At 38.8% G+C, this 21,483-nt stretch overlaps 1 non-coding gene across 1 annotated transcript; it reads right to left on the bottom strand.

Moving 5' to 3' along the window:
- Window positions 1-4,884: 4,884 nt before the first annotated feature.
- LOC120070466 lies at window positions 4,885-4,991 on the bottom strand. The gene has a single exon (XR_005479961.1). It is a non-coding gene; the product is annotated as a small nucleolar RNA R71 (small nucleolar RNA).
- Window positions 4,992-21,483: the final 16,492 nt, after the last annotated feature.

Genomic DNA, 21,483 nt, shown 5'->3' with positions numbered 1-21,483 from the left:
ACTCTTGAGCCACGAGATCCACCATCCATTAGCTACCAAGCATTCCACTAAAGACTGACAGTTGAACTCTTCTTACCATAGATATATTTCTGTATCCATCGAATATAACCAATCAACAATACGATAACCCTTCACAGATGCTCGTAAGTACAGTTGGGCCAATTTAACATTTTGCCCCTATAGTTACATCTAACTCTTTAAGTACCACTGATCCCTCTAATGAACAATACAACATAGTCCTACTATGTGTGGACACCTCTTGGGCCTTGAGAAGGTGTATGGCGCCACATTGTTCAAGCCACGGAATCAACCCTTAAGGGAGCAATCTATCTACTCATCGTTGCTTCAGGGAAGGAGTGAATTCCATTTTGTGTAGCTGAGTTCCCAGCTCCTAAATCAGATGAATCCCCAAAGTGGTAGGTTTGAGTCGGTGAACTGGCCACTCGCACCCATGAAAATCAAAGGACTGCCCTCAAAGGCAAGAGTTCCAAACTCACTCAGGACTGACTAAACTTTTTAGGTTATCACTTAAAGCATGATCCACTTGTATATCTCATATACATGCTTCAGTTTACATACAATAACCATGGATCTTTGTTTCTTGGATATGAGCAAATGCAAAATAAAATAACTCTTATTTTATTTATAACAATGTGTATGATTACAACCTACGAGACTCCGGGAGAATTAGGACACCAATTCCAACAATCTCCCACTTGTTCTAATGCCTCAGGATATTAATGTATAATACATTAAAAATACAAGTACAGTATACAATAAACTAGGGCATACTCTATACCCCAGTATCATCTCCCACTTTCCCTAGACAAGATGTCGCATGTCCCCTAGACCCAGACTCTCTAGAAGATCTCGAATACTTTAGCCGTGAGAGCCTTTGTAAATGGATCAACAACATTTTGCTCCGACGCGATTTTCGTGACTATCACATCACCGAGATGCACTATCTCTCTGATCAAATGATATTTTCATTCTATATGTTTACCTCTATGATGACTTCGAGGTTCCTTTGAAGTTGCCACAACTCCACTTTTATCAAATAGTGATCGACAAAGTCATATTTGGAACAACTTTCACATCTGTAAGGAATTTCCTTAGCCAAACAACCTTCTTAGCAGCTTCACAAGCGGCTATGTATTCGACTTCCAAAGTGGATTCCATGATGCATCCTTGCTTGATGCTTCCTACACTACAGCCCCTCCATTCAGAGTGAACAGTAACCCTGATGTCGATTTTCGAGAATCTCTATCAGTCTGAAAGTTAGAGTCTGTGTATCCTGCAAGGATCAAATTCTTATCTCCATACACGAGCATGTAGTCCCTTGTTCTCCAAAGATACTTGAGGATTGTTTTGACCGTTGTTCAGTGATCTAACACTGGATTGGACTGATAGCGATTGACAATCCCTACTGCATAGCAAATGTCAGGTATAGTACATGACATTGCATACAATAAGCTTCCAACAGCTGAATCATAAGGAATTTGTCTCATCTTCTCAACCTCTTGAGGTGTATTAGGACATTGATCCTTAGACAAAACGATTCCATGCTTGAAATGTAATAAAACCCTCTTGGAATCTTGCACCCTGTACCTGATCAACATTTGATCGATGTATGATGCCTGAGACAAGGCCAACCTCTAGTTTTTATGATCCCAAATGATTTAGATCCTTAGAACATATTGCGCCTCTCCCAAATCTTTCATTTAGAATTGGGCGGCTGGCCACTTCTTAATGTCAGTCAATAAAACTACATCATTCCCAATGAGTAGGATATCATCCACAAACAGTACCAAGAAAGCTACTAAGCTGTTGAGGATCTTCTTGTAAACACAAGGCTCATCAACTTTTTTATCAAAGCCAAATGATTTGACCGTACTGTCAAATCTAATGTTCCATGATCTAGATGCTTGTTTCAGCCCATAAATGGACCTTTTAAGCTTGCAAACTCTTTGCTCTTGATCTGGAACAATAAATCCTTTTGGTTGAGCCATGTAGATGGTCTCCTCAAGATTACCATTAAGAAAGGCAGTCTTGACGTCCATTTTCCATATCTCATAATCATAAAATATGACTATGGACAGGAGTATTCTGATAGACTTCAGCATGACAATAGGTGAGAAAGTTTCCTCATAGTCCACTCCCTCGACTTGGGTATAACCCTTTGCCACGAGTCTAGCCTTAAAGGTTTGCACCTTTCCATCTACACCTCGTTTTCGCTTGTAGATCCATTTACACCCTATAGGTTTTACCCCATCAGGCTGATCCATAAGTTCCCAGACATTATTGAAGTACAAAGACTCCATTTCCTGGTTCATTGCCTTAATCCACTCATCTTTGTTAACATCCTCCATTGCTTGCTTAAAAGACAATGGATCTTCGACCCTATCATTAGAAATGATGTTTTGGTCTTCAGTCAAACCCATGTAGCATTCTGGTGGGTTCATAACCCTCCCACTATGTCAAGACAGTCTTAACTCTTAAGATGGTTGACTAGATGGACCGACTGATAAAGGGCAGAAATGCACGTTATTACAGTGCAAAGATAGAAAACAATGAAGGATTGCGATGGTAAAAATATATAAAATCGCGTTCAAAAGCATTAAGTTTATAACATTGTGATCGCATACGTGCATCACATTAAAAACAAAAAACTTATGTATTTTGTGCAGAAAATGATTGGCACAAGACGGAATTACGATCCAAAGAAATTAACGTCTGAGCTCATTAAGAGATTCCGATTGCAAGGCCATACGATCGTTTGTGTTCACGAAAATCTGCTCAAGAAGGTGGCTGTATAGAGCCGGCGCATCAAAATGGAAGCTTAATAAATAATGATGGGATAGAAAGCTGATGACAGTTGATTCTGAATTAAGTTGACAAGCCGTTAACGATACTGTAGCAAGTACACTCAACTTTTTGGTGACAATTATTCGGCGCATCAGACAAAGAATTAATGGCATCCCATCAGTACAATCATTTGAGAGAAAAAGCTCTTCACCCTGAAGCTCTATAAATACCAAAGGCCACCTTCATTGAAGGGGTTTGGTTTTTCATTCCAGCTGAGCCATATAGAAGATAGTTAGCCTTTGTTCATAGTTTTCTTATACTTAGAAGGCGGAAGCGAGAGAAGAGAAAGACGTTAGAAGATCGTCCTGGTTAGCTCGAGAGAGTGCCAGGGAGCGTGGAAAACAGAGATAGGGCCAACTCTTGTGAGAGCAAGAATATCTTTTGAGCAAAGTAAAGAAGAACAGTGTAAAAGACTTTGGAAACAAGAAATTGCTACCAGGCTCCGTATCTTTATTTCACATTGTCATTTTGTATTTCGATTTTATATATAGAATGGAACTTGCATTTCTACATTTGTTCACTCTCTTTACAATACGGATGAGTAACTAAACTTTCGAATGGGTTGAGAAGTACTTAGCTAACATGACCTAGGATCTTGTCTTATGTTACGTCCATCACCCCTTTAGAGCTACTCGAGAGAGAGTCTAAAGAAAGAACCTAAGACTTGAGAGAGCCAGGTTAGAATCTAGACTTGAGAAAATAAGATTAGATCTGCATAAGTAAGAGATAGAGACTTAGAGATAAGCTCTGTTTGCCAACATGCATCGCATGCACCCTAGAAATATATGGTAGTATGTGGTCGCCTTGTGTATGTGTGTGCCATTCATCATCGCATAGACAAGAATAGAGGCTTAGACATAGGTTCTATAGACATTATTGCATACATTGTATGTGTTCCAAAACTAGAAGCCATAGCATTTGCATTGAGAGATGACTTGCTGTTGTATGTATGTAGCATGATCGGATAACATGAACGCAATCTTAGGAAGTGTTAGCTAAATCCCTTCTCAACCTGTTCCCTTGCATACTCATTGTACTTCCATATTATTAACTCTTTTCTCAAATCCGCCGCATAGGCTTTATACTAACAACATACCAACCAACGCATTTATTTATTTATTACCGCAAAGTAATTGAAAATTACCATCACATACTGTTTCCTTAGTCCTTGTGTTCGACCTTGGGCTTACTAGGAAACTCAGTAAGATTTATACTTGGATCTTGCTAAGAAAAATTGCATGCACAATGCATATTCCACCATCGCATTAACCACGTATCAAGTTTTTGGCGCCGTTGCCAGAGACTACGACAATACATTGTGCTAACAGTAACTTTTTTATTTTCTTTGCAGCTCTGTGCATTGCTCCTCCTTAGGTAAGGGCAGAAGTGGTGTCGTATGAGCGAAGGACAAAATCCTAAGCTCGATTACGACCCAGAGATTGAGAGAACCTTCCAAAGAAGAAGAAGAAACAACCGCCAACAAAAACAACAACAACAAGAGAAAGATCCAAACATGGCGAAACAACTAGAAAATGGAGCACCCAATGCAAATAATATCATGGCGAATACCATCCTATTAGCGAACGACCGTAATAGGACCATTCGAGACTATGCGTCACCCAACTTTTATGATTTCTCACCAGGAATCATAAGGCCAGCTCTTGACGGATCGATGTTCGAAATGAAATCAGTGATGCTACAGATCTGTCTCTTATACACATCTAGATGTGTATAAGAGACAGGAAGTCGATGATGCTACAGATGATCCAAACTGTCAGACAGTTTGGCGGTAGGCGTGGCGAGGATCTGCACGCCCACCTCCGGAGTTTCATTGAGATTTGTAACACGTTTGTGTTCCCAAACATCTCCGCTGAGGAGGTTCGATTAACATTGTTTCCATTTTCGTTGTGTGACCAGGCGCGAAAATGGGCTTATTCTCTCGAACCAGGGGAGATTACATCATGGGAACAAGTAGTTGAGATGTTCATGAAGACGTACTTCCCTTCGACAGAGAATGCCAGAAGGAGGAAGTTGATCACCAATTTTGAACAGGATATTGACGAATCGCTCAATGACGCCTGGGCGAGATTTAAAAGGCTAGTAAAACATTGTCCGCATAATGGCTTACCAGATTGTTTACAGATGGAAATCTTCTACCACGGATTGAACCCTACATCGCAGACGACTACCAATGCGGCAGCATCTGGAGGTCTGCTTGATAAAACTTACGATGAGGCCAAAAATATACTTGATCGCATTTCTAAAAATCATGAAGACTGGAGAGAAAGCGATCAAAGATTGAGAATCAAGGACAGTGATGTAAATAACGGGGCCATCGCATCCCTTCAGAACCAAATGACTGCGATGATGAATTTGATACAAGGAATCACAATCAGTAGCCCAGGAACGCATGGTGGGCAAGTCAACACAATCAACCAGACTACTGCAAGTTGTGCTACTTGCGGTGAAGGCCATCCAATGGAGGAATGTCCGAGGAACCCACAGTCAGTCTATTTCGTGAAAAATAATCCATTTTCCAATACATACAACCCTGGGTGGAGAAACCACCGTAATTTCGCATGGAAAAATCAATAACAAAATTTTCAATCAGTAGAGCAAAAAGAAGGGCCATTAGGATTTTTCCTGCGAACAAACGGTCAAATGCAAACCAAGCCAGCAGTTCGCAAGCGCCGCAATCTTCATCTTTGGAGAGTTTGCTGAAGCAATATATTGAAAAGAATGAAAATAGTGCTTCAAAATTAAGCGACTTCTATCTGTAATCTGGTAATTCAGATAGGACAAATTGTGGAAGAACTCAAGAATAGACCGCAAGGGGCCCTTCCGAGTTCAACAGAACTCCCACGCAGCTCAGGGGGTACGAGAAAAGGGCAATGTCAAGTTGTGACGTTGCGAAGCGGAAAGATTGTGGTGGAGGAGAAGAAGAAGCCTAGCCGGACTGCTCCAATTGCGCTGGAACCAGAGATTGCGTTGACTTGAGAAGAAACAGAAGAAAAGTATGCGATGGAACTAGAGATTGCGTCCACTTAAAAGCCAAAAGAATAGGGAACTATGAAAATACAGCTGCCACCATTCCCCAGAGACTCAAAAAGAAGAAAAATTATAAGGTCCAGTATCAACGCTTCATGGACATGTTGAAACAGTTGCATATTAACATTCCCTTTACTGAAGCGATTGAACAGATGCCTACATATGTGAAGTTTCTGAAGGACATGGTGACAAAGAAGAGAAACACTGATAAGTTTGCAACAGTGGCATTGATGCAAAGAGAAAAAACCACTATTCCACTAAAAATGCGCGACCCTGGAAGTTTCACAATACCCTGTTCAATTGGAGAGTTATATGTTGGTCAAGCGATTTGCGATCTCGGTGCCAACATCAACTTGATGCCCCTTTCAATCTTTAAGCGGCTAAATGTGGGGCAGCTGGCACCCACGACGGTGACTCTCCAATTAGCTGATAGATCCCTTGTGCATCCAGAAGGGAAGGTGAAGGATGTTCTAGTTACGATTGAAAAATTTATATTACTGTCAGACTTCATCATTCTGGACTATGAAGCAAACAAGGATGTACCCATCATCCTGGGGCGACCATTTTTATCCACTAGTCACGCTCAGATTGATGTGTACAAAGGAGAGATCACACTAAGCGTGAATGGACAGAAGCTCAGGTTTGATATTATCAGAGCCATGAAATATCCTGACAAAGAAGACCTCAATGAATCCAACGATGAACCAAGTTTGAATGAAGAAGAAAAGTCTGAAGATGAAAATGAACATGAGGATGCAACCGCATCCATAGTAGCCTGCAATATGATCACAGAAAAAACAACCAAAGAAGATGAGATGATCGCATCCAAAGAAGACAAGCTAACAGCGAGTGAAGAAAGAAAAACAACAAAACCATCCTTGGAACAACCACCAACAATAGAGCTGAAGACCCTTCCAAACCACCTGAAGTATGCGTTTCTAGGGCAGAATGAAAAGTTACCTAAAATAATTTCCTCTACACTTAATAAATATCAAGAAAATGCGCTGCTGAGCATCTTGAGAAAGTATGGGCAATTGGCTGGACGCTCGTAGACATTAGAGGAATCAGCCTCACATACTACATGCATAGGATTCATCTTAAGGAGAACCAAAAAGGATCGATCGAACATCAACGCAGACTCAACCCTACGATGAAGGAGGTCGTAAAGAAGAAGATAATCAAGTGGTTGAACACGAGAATTATCTATCCAATAGCAGATAGTACGTGGGTTAGCCCCATGCAATGTGTGCCGAAGAAAGGAGGGATGACGGTAGTCCCTAATGCAAATAACAAACTGATACCAATGAGAACCGTCACTAAATGGCGGATTTGCATGAACTATTGCAAACTGAATGCGGCGACAAAGAAGGATCATTTTCATTTGCCTTTTATTGACCAGATGCTAGACCGCAAATGATTTCTACTGCTTTTTGGATGGATATGTCAGCTATAACTAAATCATGATTGCTCTTGAAGATCAAGAGAAAACCACATTCACCTACCCGTATGGAACATTTGCGTTTCGCCTCATGCCATTCGGCCTATGCAATGCGCCAAGCACCTTCCAGACGTGTATGATGGCCATCTTTTTTGAATATCTTAAAAACTCTGTAGAAATTTTCATGGACGACTTCTCGGTGTATGGGCAAACATACGAAGTCTGTCTTAATAATCTAAAGAAGATATTAAAAAGATGTGAAGAGACAAACCTTGTGCTGAATTGGGAGAAATGCCACTTCATGGTGAAGGAAAGTATTGTGCTTAGGCATAAAGTCTCCAAGGATGAGCTGGAGGTGGACAAGGAAAAGATTGAGGCGATTAAAAAGCTTCCACCCCTAGTGAATGTGAAGGCTGTCAGGAGCTTCTTAAGACATGCTGACTTTTATAGACGCTTTGTGAAAGACTTTTTAAAGATTGCACGACCACTAAGTGCGTTGCTGAAGGCAGAAAGAAAGTTTGACTTCAATGACCAATGCCTCAACGCATTCAAGATATTGAAGAAACATTAACAACCGCATCTGTGTTTATCGCACCAGACTGGACACAACCCTTTGAACTAATGTGCGATGCAAGTGGTTATGCGATTGAAGCAATGTTGGCATAGAAGAAGAAAACAATGCTACATCCCATCGCATATGCGAGTAAAACCTTAAACCCTGCTCAAACAAATTACACGACCACAGAAAAAGAATTTCTTGCGGTGATATTTGCGTTGGAAAAATTCATAGCTTATTTGCTTGGAACTAAAGTAATCATTCACACTGACCACTGGCGATAAAATATTTGATGACAAAGAAAGATGTGAAGCCGAGATTGATTAGATGGGTTCTCCTCCGGGAATTCAACATGGAAATTATTGACTGCAAGGGGACGGAGAACCAAGTTGCGGACCATTTATCTAGATTAGAAAATCCAGAAGTTGACAACAACCAGTCAGAGGTGAACACAACTTTCCCAGACGAGCAGCTATTTAAAATTGAGAATTTCCATGGTATGCGAACGTGGTCAATTTTTTGATTTGCGAATAATTTCCTGAAGACTATACAGACCACCAAAAGAGGCGACTCAGACATGAATGTAGATCATATTATTGGAACGAGCCAAATTCTTATAAGAGGCGGTCAGACCAAATTTTTCGCCTATATGTACCAGATGCTGCTCACCAATGCATATTATCACAATGCCATGACTCGCCATATGGAGGGCACTTTGGAGGCTAATGCACAACAACCAAGGTGTTACAAAGTGGGTATTTTTGGCCAACATTATTCAAGAACGCAAGAGACTATGCGATGAAATTGGACTGGTGCCAACACACGGGAAACATTTCATGGAAGCGTGCGATGCCCATGAACATCATTTTAGAATTGGAATTGTTCGACGTCTGGGGCATAGACTTCATGGGACCATTTCCACCATTGAATGGTCACAAATATATTCTGTTAGTCGTCGACTACGTTTCCAAATGGGTAGAAGCGGTATCATGCACCGCAAGCGATGCGGCGGTAGTCTCCAGGTTCTTGAAGAAAAATATCTTCACTCGTTTTGGCACTCCACGTGCGATAATAAGTGATGAGGGCTCCCACTTTGTTAATCACATCGTTAACAACTTGCTGCTCAAATATAATATCCTCCATAAGGTGGCTACCGCATACCATCCACAGACAAATGGTCAAGCTGAAGTGTCCAACAGAGAAATCAAGCTGATATTAGAGAATGTGGTAAAGCCTTCACGAAAAGATTGGCAACGAAGCTGGACGATGCCTTGTGGACATACAGGACCGCCTATAAGACACCTATAGGCATGTCCCCATATGTGCTGGTGTTCGGAAAGGCATGTCATTTACCGCTTGAGCTAGAGCATAAAGCACTGTAGGCAGTAAAAAAAGCTAAACTTTGACTTAAAGGCCCCAAGGGAAGCAATGAAACTTCAATTGGTCGAGCTTGAGGAATGGAGAACTCACGCATATGAGAATGCAAAAATCTACAAGGAGTGCGCAAAGCACTGGCATGACAAACAATTATGCGAGAAGAATCTCCAAGTCGGACAAAGGTCTTATTATTCAATTCGCGGCTACGATTCTTACCTGGGAAATTAAAGTCACGCTGGTCCGGACCCTTCATAATCAGAGAGGTATTCCCGCATGGCGTGATTGAGTTATCCAATGAAGACGGAACCAACGCATTCAAAGTCAACGGGCAAAGAGTCAAAATATATCGTGGAGAAGATTTGCATCGCAAGGTCGCCTCCGTGCACCTGAGGAACTCTGACTGAAAAAGAAGTGGGCGGTCCCTGCACAATCATGCGATTTAAATTCATCAGGGACGCAAGTTTTGTGAAGTATCTGTTGAAATCTTCAATTCATGAACTTATTTCTATCTCCTTATAGTTATTATCATTTCATTATCCGTTGCATTTCTTAAAAAAAAAAAAAAAGAGAGAAGAAAAATTTTGTTAACTTTGTTTTTTATTTAACCCTCTCGATGTTTTCTTTTCAACGATTATGGAGGAGCTACACGAAAGATGAAACTAGTTTAGTCCGCCACCACAATCGAAGAGAGCATTTCGCTGCAAAGAAGGATGCGTTCACAAATAATGCGAGTGACAGAGCAAATTTGGGGGTTGTATCTTTCCTTGACTTTGTTTATTCCAAATTTTGCTTTCTCGCATCGCATTTTAACTTTGATAATTTTATCATCGCATCCTCTTTAGTTGGCACAATCATTACACATTGATTAATTCAGTAAGTCATCATATTATTTCTCTTTGCCAATTATGATTTCAATGATGAAATGCATGCCTCTATTTTTTTCGTATATACTAGAGTCAACTTAATTTTAGGATAGTCATCTCATGAAATATTTCTAGAAGTTAGTGGTCTACCAACTTTCTTTCAACCTGACTTTTTACGAAACTTCCTAAGAGCATCACATGACTTCTTTCAATCTTTCAACAATGAGGACATTGCTGCGTTTAAATTTGGGAGTGCGGTATTCATTTTTAACCTTGCTATTTTTAGGCACTATAAAAAAAATCATAACGTTGCGATCGAATCCTACTCATAGTTGGATGTCCACATGACACACGTGGGGGCAAGCCAAAACAAAAGTAGGAATCGTGATCAACGCATAACTAAATGATCGCAACTCTGCTGCCAAATGGGCATGAGTTTAGACTGAGAAAGAGCGCCTTGCTCATAGTTGGATGTTCGCATTGACACACATGGGGCAAGTCAAAAGAAGCTAGACATCGGATTAGCGCAAAGGTCATAGAAAAAAAAATATATGTCTTAAATACGCAAGGATAAAAAATCAAAAATTGGAATACCCCAGTTTGAAAAAAAGTTTTTTTATATGAAGATAAATCATGCGATACCCTGAAACAAGTTAAAGTTTTTTGAAGGTTAAACTTGCAGTCCCTAAATTTTAGAAAATATTTTAAGAAGAGACCCGAATAGAATTAAGGAGATTTGGGAGTACATAAGATTTGAATAAGGCAACCTTTGATGAATCTAGGAAAGAAGAAAGGCTGTCGACTTTCTATGGAGAAAAATATTTAACTTATGCTTGAGGACAAGCATTGTTTTATAAATTTTAGGTGTGATTAATGGGCAGAAATGCCGTTAATACAGCGCAAAGATAGAAAACAATGAAGGATTGCGATGGGTGAAAATATATAAAATTGGCATTCCAAAAGTATCAAGTTTTATAAACATTGTGGATTTGATGCATGCATCGCATTAAAAACAGTTAAACTTATGTATTTTGTGCAGAAATGTGTTGGCACAAGCGAAATTGCAATTCAAAGAATTAACCGCCCGAGCGCATTAAGAGATTGTGACCACAAGGCCATGCGCTCGTTTGCGTTCGCGGAAAATCTACTCAAGAAGTGGCCGCATAGAGCCGCGCGCATCAAATGAAAGCTTAATAAATCACGATGGGACAGAAAGCTGATGACGGTCGATTCCGAATTAAGTTGACAAGCCGTTAATGACACTGTAGTAGGTACACTCAACTTTTCGGTGACAATTATTCGGCGCATCAGACAGAAAATTAATGACATCCCATCAGTGCAATCATTTGAGAGAAAAAGCACTTCTCCCTGAAGCTTTATAAATACTGAAGGGCACATTCATTGAGAGTAAAAGGTCGTTTGGTTATCTTGCCTTCGAGGCATGATTCACACACTGGAAAGGAGTTTTCTTCTAAACTCTTTAGGTCCACATTTCACCAACTGCTCAACCTTATTGAGGTTGATGTGACCAAACCTTAGATGCCAAAGATGGGCATTTTCTTTAGGAGAAACCTTTGGTCTTTTTGTTGTTGTCGCCGTACTGAACGTTTCAGTATTAAGCAAGGCTTTTATGACTAACGACCTTAGTACATATAAGTTATTCTCCATTGAACTAAAACCAATCTCCATACCATTATTGAAAATAAACACTTTACTCTCAGAAAAGGAGACGGTATAGCCTTGTTCAATAAGACAAGAAACCGAGATTAAGTTCCTCTTGATATGAGGAATTACACAAACATTATCCAGTAACAAATAACGTTTCTTGTCCAAAAATAACTTTAGCCTACCTACAACAATAGCTGAAACAACCTCACCAATATCGACTCGAAGAGTTATCTCTCTCTGTGGCATTTTCCAAGAACTAAATCATTTGTAAGAGGAACTGGCGTGATTAGTAGTACCCGAATCAAGGTCTAGGAAAAATCATCATTCTCTACCAAACACGTCTCCAAGACCAATAAATTATATTTACTGTCTTTAGATTCCCTTCTTTTTTTGAGAGTAGTGAGATCAGTATCAAAGCCTAAATAAGCTCTAAGTTCCATTTCAGAGAACACTTCTCGTCAATGAACTTTAACAAAGTCAGCAACGCTTGCTTTCTCTTCCTGGAGGTTAACTTGGGAACTGACACTACTGGTGTTTTTGTCATCCACCCCTCTGTGCTCGAAAAGTAAGAACTGACATTCAAACAATTCTTACAACGAGTCAATGATTTCACATGCAATGACCATATTCTCAACCCTCTTAGCCAAAGCATCAGGTATGCTAGCCAATATGTGAAGTCAAGCCAATGAATTTGCCTTCATCCACACCTCATATGCATTACGAACACTTCAAGGGTCGGGACTTGAGGACACTCCTCAACTATGACAAACTCGAGGTCGTTTACCACGAAATATGTTTTAACAGACTCTTTCCATTGTATATAATCGGTCAAACTAGAGGCATTTAATGGAAAATCAAACATGTTGCTGAAAACACAAACACATTGACCTACGTTAGGTTTTAGCAAATACTCATTGAAAAAACATACAACATCCAATACGATTTAGCAAAACTCAAAATGAACCTCGTGTGACATCTAGTTTTACAATGACGCTTCAAAGGTTTAGGGAAAAAGGCCGCCGAAGGGTGGTCAATTTATCCCTCCTCTGAATTGAGACATTCTCAACCAACCATTAATACCAGAACAACTATTGCTCCTATAACGACTAGTCATCATCGATTTGGTCAAGAAATCATTAACTTACTTAACAATTTTTCGTAAGTGTGACCTGTCATTTTAGGCCATAGAGTTTCGCCCCAAGCAGCCAACCTAAAGGGAAAAAAATCCGATTGGGGCAAAAACTAAAGTGACTCTATCCATTTCTAGAGTTCACCTTGATATTTACCAACTACACAAAATCCATCCAAAGGGAGACGCTCCCAGGGTGCCAGGAGGGGGTGCAAGAATGATCTCACGATGCGAACCAATGAAGGAGACCACAGGACGTGTTGACACACACCCTTCACCCACTTACTATAAATACTCTCTCTGTCCAACTTGATATTGATTCATGCAAACACCATCCGAAGGGAGATTCTCCCAGGGCACCACNCTCTGTCCAACTTGATATTGATTCATGCAAACACCATCCGAAGGGAGATTCTCCCAGGGCACCACGAGGTCAAGCATGAATCTCACGATGTGAACATTCAGGGAGAAATGTGAGTGGAATCATTGACATATCATATATATCTCTTCCTCCCACTGAGTATTTTATAACTTCGGGTTTAGTTTACTTAGAAAAAACATGGCTAAGGATTTTAACTAAGTGACTATTTTAGGTTTGCCCAAGAGTAACTTTTATTTTGAAAAGTTGAACAACTTTTGATCATCATCCATTAAACTCTTTAACGGAGTCTTTGATCAACTGTCGCATGCTTGTAGAAAATCTATCTAATTTACCTTTCCAGGTAGGTTCCCAGGTAGGGGTATTCCGTTTTCGTCAGCTTAAGTACCCTAGCCTAGACAGAACCCGCCTTAGATAAAAAATCCCTTATAGATAGATTTAATACAATTTTAATCTTTTATGCCAATCAATTTAATCCTATTAAATCGATTTAAAAAGATTAAACTAGGTTGCTAATCCCATTAGAACCTTGAACTTAGGTATATCTCAATCCACTTTTAAAACCCTTTTAAAACATGAGTTCGCCTAAGTTCGCATGCAACTTTTTCTTATTGATTTTAGTTCTAATTTCCATTATAATGTTTATAACAGAAACAACCAAAACCATCCACAACGTGAAATAAACACATACAAGGCATTCATAACGCTTACAAATTAGTAAAAGTGTGTCATGCTCCATACATTGTTCATTCATTACTACTTTTATATAACACTTATATAACATAGCAATGAACTAAGAAAACATGCTTCCATCCACCCTTATACTATAACGCTTATAATATAAAGATGATGCATGAATATGCTTCCTGCATGCATAAATATAACTCTTATATTTCATGATGCATGTGCATGCTTTCTTGTAATTTCATCATGCTATATTATAACACTTATAATATATGATGCATGAATAATTGCATAACCTAAGGTGAGTTTCAAATCTATATGTCATACACCATGCCATATAAACCACATACATCTCATGTACATTAAGCAAAAGTTGATGAACTGGGATAATTGGCCTTAAATCCTCAAAACTAAAGCTAACTATTATAAATAGCAAAGAGTCTCCAGTTCAAATAGGTGAACCGAGTCTTGAACCATCTAGTTGAAGTCCGCATCTCCTTGATCGTGTTCCAAACTCCTTGTGATCACCTACACGAAAGAGTAAACGCTTTACTAAATTGTTTACCAATGTTTCCTGAGCTAAACGATCGTGTACCTTGACTATGTGATGAAGCATGAGGCACGCGATCATGCAACATGCAATGTACAAGGCAAGCCTTAAACGATCATCTAAATGACAATGATGTGGTGATGTGCAATCGTCTAAACGATCGCTAAGCAAGCATGAGGTATCGTATACCGTATCGTATACCTTGTGATCGTGTAGTCAGTGACTATGCGATGAGCATGTTAACTACACGATCGCTTAGTGCGCGTGCCTTTTATTAAAACGATGAGCATCAAATGCTCCCAATCGATCGTTTCGCTCCAGCATCCGCGTGATCAGGAAACCAACGTTACGCGATATAGCGAACACTTTACCCCATCGTTTAGTAAATACTACACGATTGCGTAGAAAAATCTACATGATTATTTAGCCAAATCCCAACAATCGTTTATCCTAGGCTACACGATACGACCAACCTTTGGTCTTCTTCCTCACTGAGAATCGCATCTCCATGCTTCGAAACTTCATCACAAACGACTCAACAACCTCAAACAGTTTGAATTACAGACTCAATTGCTTGTTAATTATGCCTAAAAACGTAAAGGCCCTTATAAATTAACATTTTGTAACTTTAAAGAAAGCTTTAAACAGAGGCAATTAACCCGTAAACATTCATCAATATCCATCCACAAATGCATTTAACACTTAAATGCAATGCAAAAAACCCACCATGACTGTAAAGGAAGTTCAAAACAGAAGTGAAATTTGGAATACCAGAACAACCTGGCTCTGATACCAATTGAAGGAAATAAGACATGAGGATTTCCATGAGCAGCAGAATGATCGTTCCAAATTTTATTCGAAATTGAACATACACAATTACAGTACAAAATGGTAACAGGTCATGCAACAATTAGAAATTACACCATGCTTTAAGAGAGTGTCAAGGAATAGAGTATGTATACCTTTGAAGAACCATTCTTCAAACACCCTCGATTTGTCTTCAATCATCCAAGAACAGCAACATAGCCCTTGAACGCAACGATCGGTGCAATAGCACGATCAACAATAAACACCACACGAACAACACGAACACACAACGATCACGAACCCAACAAACAACCTCCAGATCCTCGAAATCAATTGAGTTGAGTGAGGACACCACCACAATAGTTACCTTGGTATTCTCAGTGTGAGAATCCAGAAGTTGTGGCCTCTATATGATCTTGGTTAGAGGAAGAGACTGAAGGAACAACAATCGTATAGACGATTGAGCAAGTGGGAGATGACACAGTCTATTGTATAAACGATGTGCTCAATCGTGTAGAAGACGGCAGCCTATTGTATAGATAATGACACGCGATCGTTTAGCTACAACCAGCTGATGAACTATCGTATAGTCAATCTCCACGATCGTGTAGTCCCTCTAGTAGCTGTCGCTTAGTTAAACAATTTCACTTGATAGCCTTGTCCATGAGAAAATTTTCGAATCAAGTAACTCTGATAATTTAGGAAAACATTTTTTCTTTTATCTCACGGTTACCATAAGACCACCAATAACCTCCCATTCAATTGTTATTAGAGAAAAAGAGATGATTTTCAAATAATTAATATTATTATAAATAAATATGATAACCAACTTACCATATTATATTTATAACTTATAGTTTTAATATTTCATCTCATGAACATATAAACCTCCCACTCAATTGTTATTAGAGAAAAAGAGATAATTATCAAATAATTAATATTATTATAAATAAATATGATAACCAACTTACCATATTATATTTATAACTTATAGTTTTAATATTTCATCTCATGAACATATAAACCTCCCACTCAATTGTTATTAGAGAAAAAGAGATAATTATCAAATAATTAATATTATTATAAATAAATATGATAACCAACTTACCATATTATATTTATAACCTATAGTTTTAATATTTCATCTCATGAAACATATAAACCATAGTTCTTTTTCTATTTTATGGTACTTAATGTAAATCATATTTACATTAATCCTCCACTTGATGTATCTCATACATCACACCAATTATATCATATATAATTGAATTTTCTCTTGTCAATTTGAACATTTCAAATCAACCCCGAGAACTGATTCTCAACTTGAATCCATTTAGCTACCAAGGGGACCTTATCGACCTATAGCTTGAAGCTCCAACAGTACGTGAATGACTGACTAAACTCTTTAGTCACGAAATCTACCATCCGTTAACTGTCGGGCACTCTACTAAAGATCAACATCTGCACTCTCCTCACTATAGATATATTTTGTGTCTATATCAACCAATCAACAGTGCAATAACCCTTCACATATCGCTCGTAAGTACAGCTGGGCCAATTTACCGTTATGCACCTATAGTTACATCTAACTCCTTAAGTACCACTGATCCCTCTAATGAACATAAACCATAGTCCTACTATCACTGAGACTTCTTTTCCAAAGAGAAGTTGTGGCCGTTGGGATTGGTATCCTAATTCTCCCGGAGTCTCGTTGTTTGTAATGATATACATTGTTTGATGAATAAAATAAATGTTATTTCATTCTGGCATTTACTCATACCCAATAAACAAAGCTCTGGGGTTATCTTATGTGAACTTAAGCATGTATATGTGATATACAAGTGGATCATACTTAAGTGATAACCTAAATAGGTCTGTAGTATAAGGATTAAGGTGGGATACCTAATCCTGGTGACACTACAGATACGAACCGCTTTGTAAAGGTTTGCAAGTGTTGTAAACTACTACAGATGGTAGATCCTGACCATTCATATGGTGACATGCAAGTGAGGTGTCCTATATAAAGAGTTTGTATAAGATCGGACCACGAAATGACTAGACTCTGTATATAACGTCGTTAATACTAAAAACTTACATCTCATCTAAACGACCATAGGAGACACACCTCAATCCTGAGTGTTTTGGGAACTTCTACCTTAGAGGACGGTCCTTTGATTAGTATGGGTGAGAGTGGCCAGATTGTCAACTCAACATGCCTACCTTTTTGGGGACTTTTCTGATTTGGGAGCTGAGAACTCAATTCACAAGATGGAATTCACTCATTTCCCGATGCAGGGATAAGTAGAGAGATTGCTCCCTTAAGGGCTGATTCTGGGGCTTGAACATAGTGGCCACAACTTCTTTTTGGAAGAGAGGACTCAATCATAGTAGGACTATAACTTGTGTTCATTATAGGGATTAGTGGTAATTAAGGAGTTAGAGGTAACTACAGGGGCATAACGGTTATTGGTCCAACTGTACTTACGAGCGATCTGTGAAGGGTTGTCACATGGCTAATTGGTTAAGATGGACACATCATATATCTGTGGTAAGGAGAGTTTAGCTGTCGGTCTTTAGTAGAGTGCCTGACAGTTAACAGATGGTGGATCTCGTGACTAAAGAGTTTATTCAGTTATTCACGTATCGTTGGAGCTTCAAGCTACAGGTCCATAAGATTCCCTTGGTAGCTCAATGAATTCAGTTGAGGATCAGTTCTTGGTATTGATTTGAAATGTTCAAATTGACAAGAGATAATTCGACTATATATGATATGATTGGTTTGATGTATGAGGTACATCTAGTGGATGATTAATGTAAATGAGATTTACATTAAGTGTCATGGAAGAGAAAAAGAACTATGGTTTATATGTTTCATGATATGAAATATTAAAACTATAGGTTATAAATATAGTATGATAAGTTGATTATCATTTATATTTATAATAATATTAATTATTAAATAATTAAATCTTTTTCTCTAATAATCAATTGAGTGGGAGGTTATTGGTGGTTTCATGGTAACCATGAGATAAAAGAAAAATTGTTTTCCTAATTTTAGTAAGTTTTTGTCAAAATTGATTTTGAGTTTTTCTCTCTTAGAAAAAGAATCTCACAAAAGTTGTCAAATAAGTACGATTTACTAAGCGACAACTTGACAAAGGTAAACGATCGTGTAGTGTTTTGTAAGCGACAGACAAGGAACTAAGCGATGAGCTAAACGATCGCTTAACTTTTGCTAGACGATCTCTTAGCTTTTGCTAAACGATTAGGCATCGACCTATACGATAGGTTTCAGCCATCTCCCATTTGCTAAATTGTTTACACGATTGTTGTTTCCTCTGTCTTCTGCCTCAAACCAAGTCCACACAGAGCCCACCCTCTGGATTCTCACACCGAGAATACGAAGGTATCCTTCTTGGTGGTATGATACTCAATTCGACACCGTTGAGGTTCTGTGGAGGCTGTTCATGCTGTTGGGCTATTCGTGACCGAGACGATCGTTGAGTTCGAGTGCGCGGTGTTTTTGTTGTGAAGCAGTCGTGTTGGACGAGCGTTCGAGGTTGCTGTGTTTGAGCGTTCGTGGTCAAGGACTGTGGAGACGAGTCTAAAAATGTTCGTAGCATTTCTCCTTGTTCATTTGTACTTATATATGTTGTAATTTCTGTAATGAATGCATAACTGCTTGTTTTGTTTTACGACTGTAATTTGTAAAATTCATATATGATTGTAATTTGGAATGATCTTTTCTGCTGCTCATGGAAATCCTCGTGATCACTTTCCTTCAGTGGTCACTATGTTCAAGATCCAGAATCAGTTCTTAAGGGAGCAATCTATGTACTTACCCCTGCTTCGGGGAAGGAGTGAATTCCATCTTGTGTAATTGAGTTCCCAGCTCCCCAATCAGACAAATCCCCTAAAAGGTAGGCTTGTTGAGTTGACAATCTTGCCACTCTCACCCATACTAATCAAAGGACTGCCCTCAAAGGCAAGAGTTCCCAAAATACTCAGGATTAAGGTCATGTCACCTATGGTCGTTTAGGTGAGATGTAAGTCTCAAGTATCAACGATGTTATATAAAGAGACTATTCATCTCGTGGTCCATTCTTATACAAACTCTTTGTATAGGACACCCCCGCTCACATGTCTCCACATGAATGGTCAAGATCAACCATCTGTAATAGTTTACAACACTTGTAAACCTCTACAAAGCGGGCTGTATCCGTAGTGTTACAAAGACAAGGTATCCCTCATTTATCCTTATACTACAGACCTTTTTAAGCTATCACTTAAGGCATGATTCACTTATATATCTCATATACATGCTTCAGTTTACATACAATAACCACAGATCTTTGTTTATTGGATACGAGTAAATGCAAAATAAAATAACTCTTATTTTATTCATAACAATGTGTACGTCTACAAATTACGAGACTCTGGGAGAATTAGGACATCAATCCCAACAATAGCAAGAAATTGTACCATTTCTTTTGAAGGGGCTTTCTGATTCTTTTGATTTTTCTGGTTGCTAGAGCCTCGATTCTAACATTTCCTCTTAGGTTCCTTTGACTTTGGTTTAGGCTTTATCATTGCAGAAGCAGATCTTCCTGGTACGAATTTTACCTCCTCCCTCTGGTTTTGCTTGTGAGCTTCCTCCTCAATCCTTAGGTGTGTTATCAGACTCTTTAAGGAGAATTCTTTGGTTTTGTGCTTTAGAGTATTTTTAAAATTCTTCCGCAAGGGGGGTAACTTGTCTATCGATAATAACATCAAATTGAAAATTTTCATCAACAGATGTACCTTCACTTATTATCTCATGAGCTATTTCCTGCAGTTCATGGGATTGGCCTCCACAAATTTTTTGTCCTTCATTTGAAACTTTAGGTAACGACTTACTGCATATTTTTTCGAACCAACCTCCTTGGTATTGTATTTTTTCTACAAGGCGTCCCAAACTTCTTTTGCTATCTTCATTGTACTATAATAATCATAAAGATCATCAGTTAGATCATTTAGGATAAAATTTTTGTAGAGAAAATCATTTTCTTCCCAAACAACTGATTCTTTGATTTGTTGTTCGGTAGGATCATTGAGACAACTGGCTTCTCAATGGTGTAGGCGTGAGCATCCTTCTTCATGGTGAGGAAGAAAAACATCTTCTGCTTCCAATGTTTGAAGTGCACCTCTTCGAATAAAAAAAAACATTTAAGATCAGAGGACATGAAGTTATTTTGTGCTGACAGGGCTATAACGAATAGTGGCAGATGGATAAGTTTCTTAAAATTGTTGGAAACGACTCCCCCAACGAACAGAAGAGGACTGCAATCAATTGGCTCGAACGACGGTTGTCGAAAAACAAAACCTGTAAAACGATCAAATGGTGAATGCAAGCTGAGTCGCGGATCTCGCTCTCTTTAAGGCATTTTATGGCTTTGCCCTTTGTGCAAGCAGTTTGGGATAAGGCCATGCCATCCCCAGGGTAAAACAACCCAGAAAAACACTGTCTCAGTCGGAGCTGCACTAGAACCAATAATTCCACACACACGTGCGTCGTGTTCGACCAACCAAACGGTAACGCCTGTTGAATGTCCACCATACCTACATTTGCCTATCTCTTCATCCCTCTAAAACATGAATACCCCTTGGGACTTAAACCCACAAGCAAATGTGAGGATATATGAGGAGGCTTTCCATTGATAAAATAACCAATATGAGATTCCCTTTTTCCTTTTTTTTTTTCATTTTAAATAAACTTTCACTAACAGCTTTTCCTAATTCACTCACTCACTCAAAGGTTAACTTCATCCATTTACCCTAATTTTCTATATCCCATTTATTGTCGTCCACCGTTTCCATTTTTTTTCAAAGAAGATTCAAGTCATTCGTTGTACTTGGGTCATGCAAAAGAATAAATGTTATGCGGGTAATTAATAAGTAATAATAAAGAAATACAACAATGTCAACATGAGTATAACTCAATTGGCACCATATTTGTACTATCAATCTCGAGGTTAGAAGTTTGATTTTCTTACCCCTTCTTTAATACAATCCTTTACAAAAAAAAAAAAAAAAGAAAGAAAGAAAGAAAGAAAGAAAAAAAAAGAAAAAAAGAAATACAA

Source organism: Benincasa hispida, chromosome 1 (genome assembly GCF_009727055.1).
Source record: "Benincasa hispida cultivar B227 chromosome 1, ASM972705v1, whole genome shotgun sequence".
Lineage (NCBI taxonomy): Eukaryota > Viridiplantae > Streptophyta > Magnoliopsida > Cucurbitales > Cucurbitaceae > Benincasa > Benincasa hispida.
This window is presented reverse-complemented; position numbering and strand designations above follow the sequence as displayed.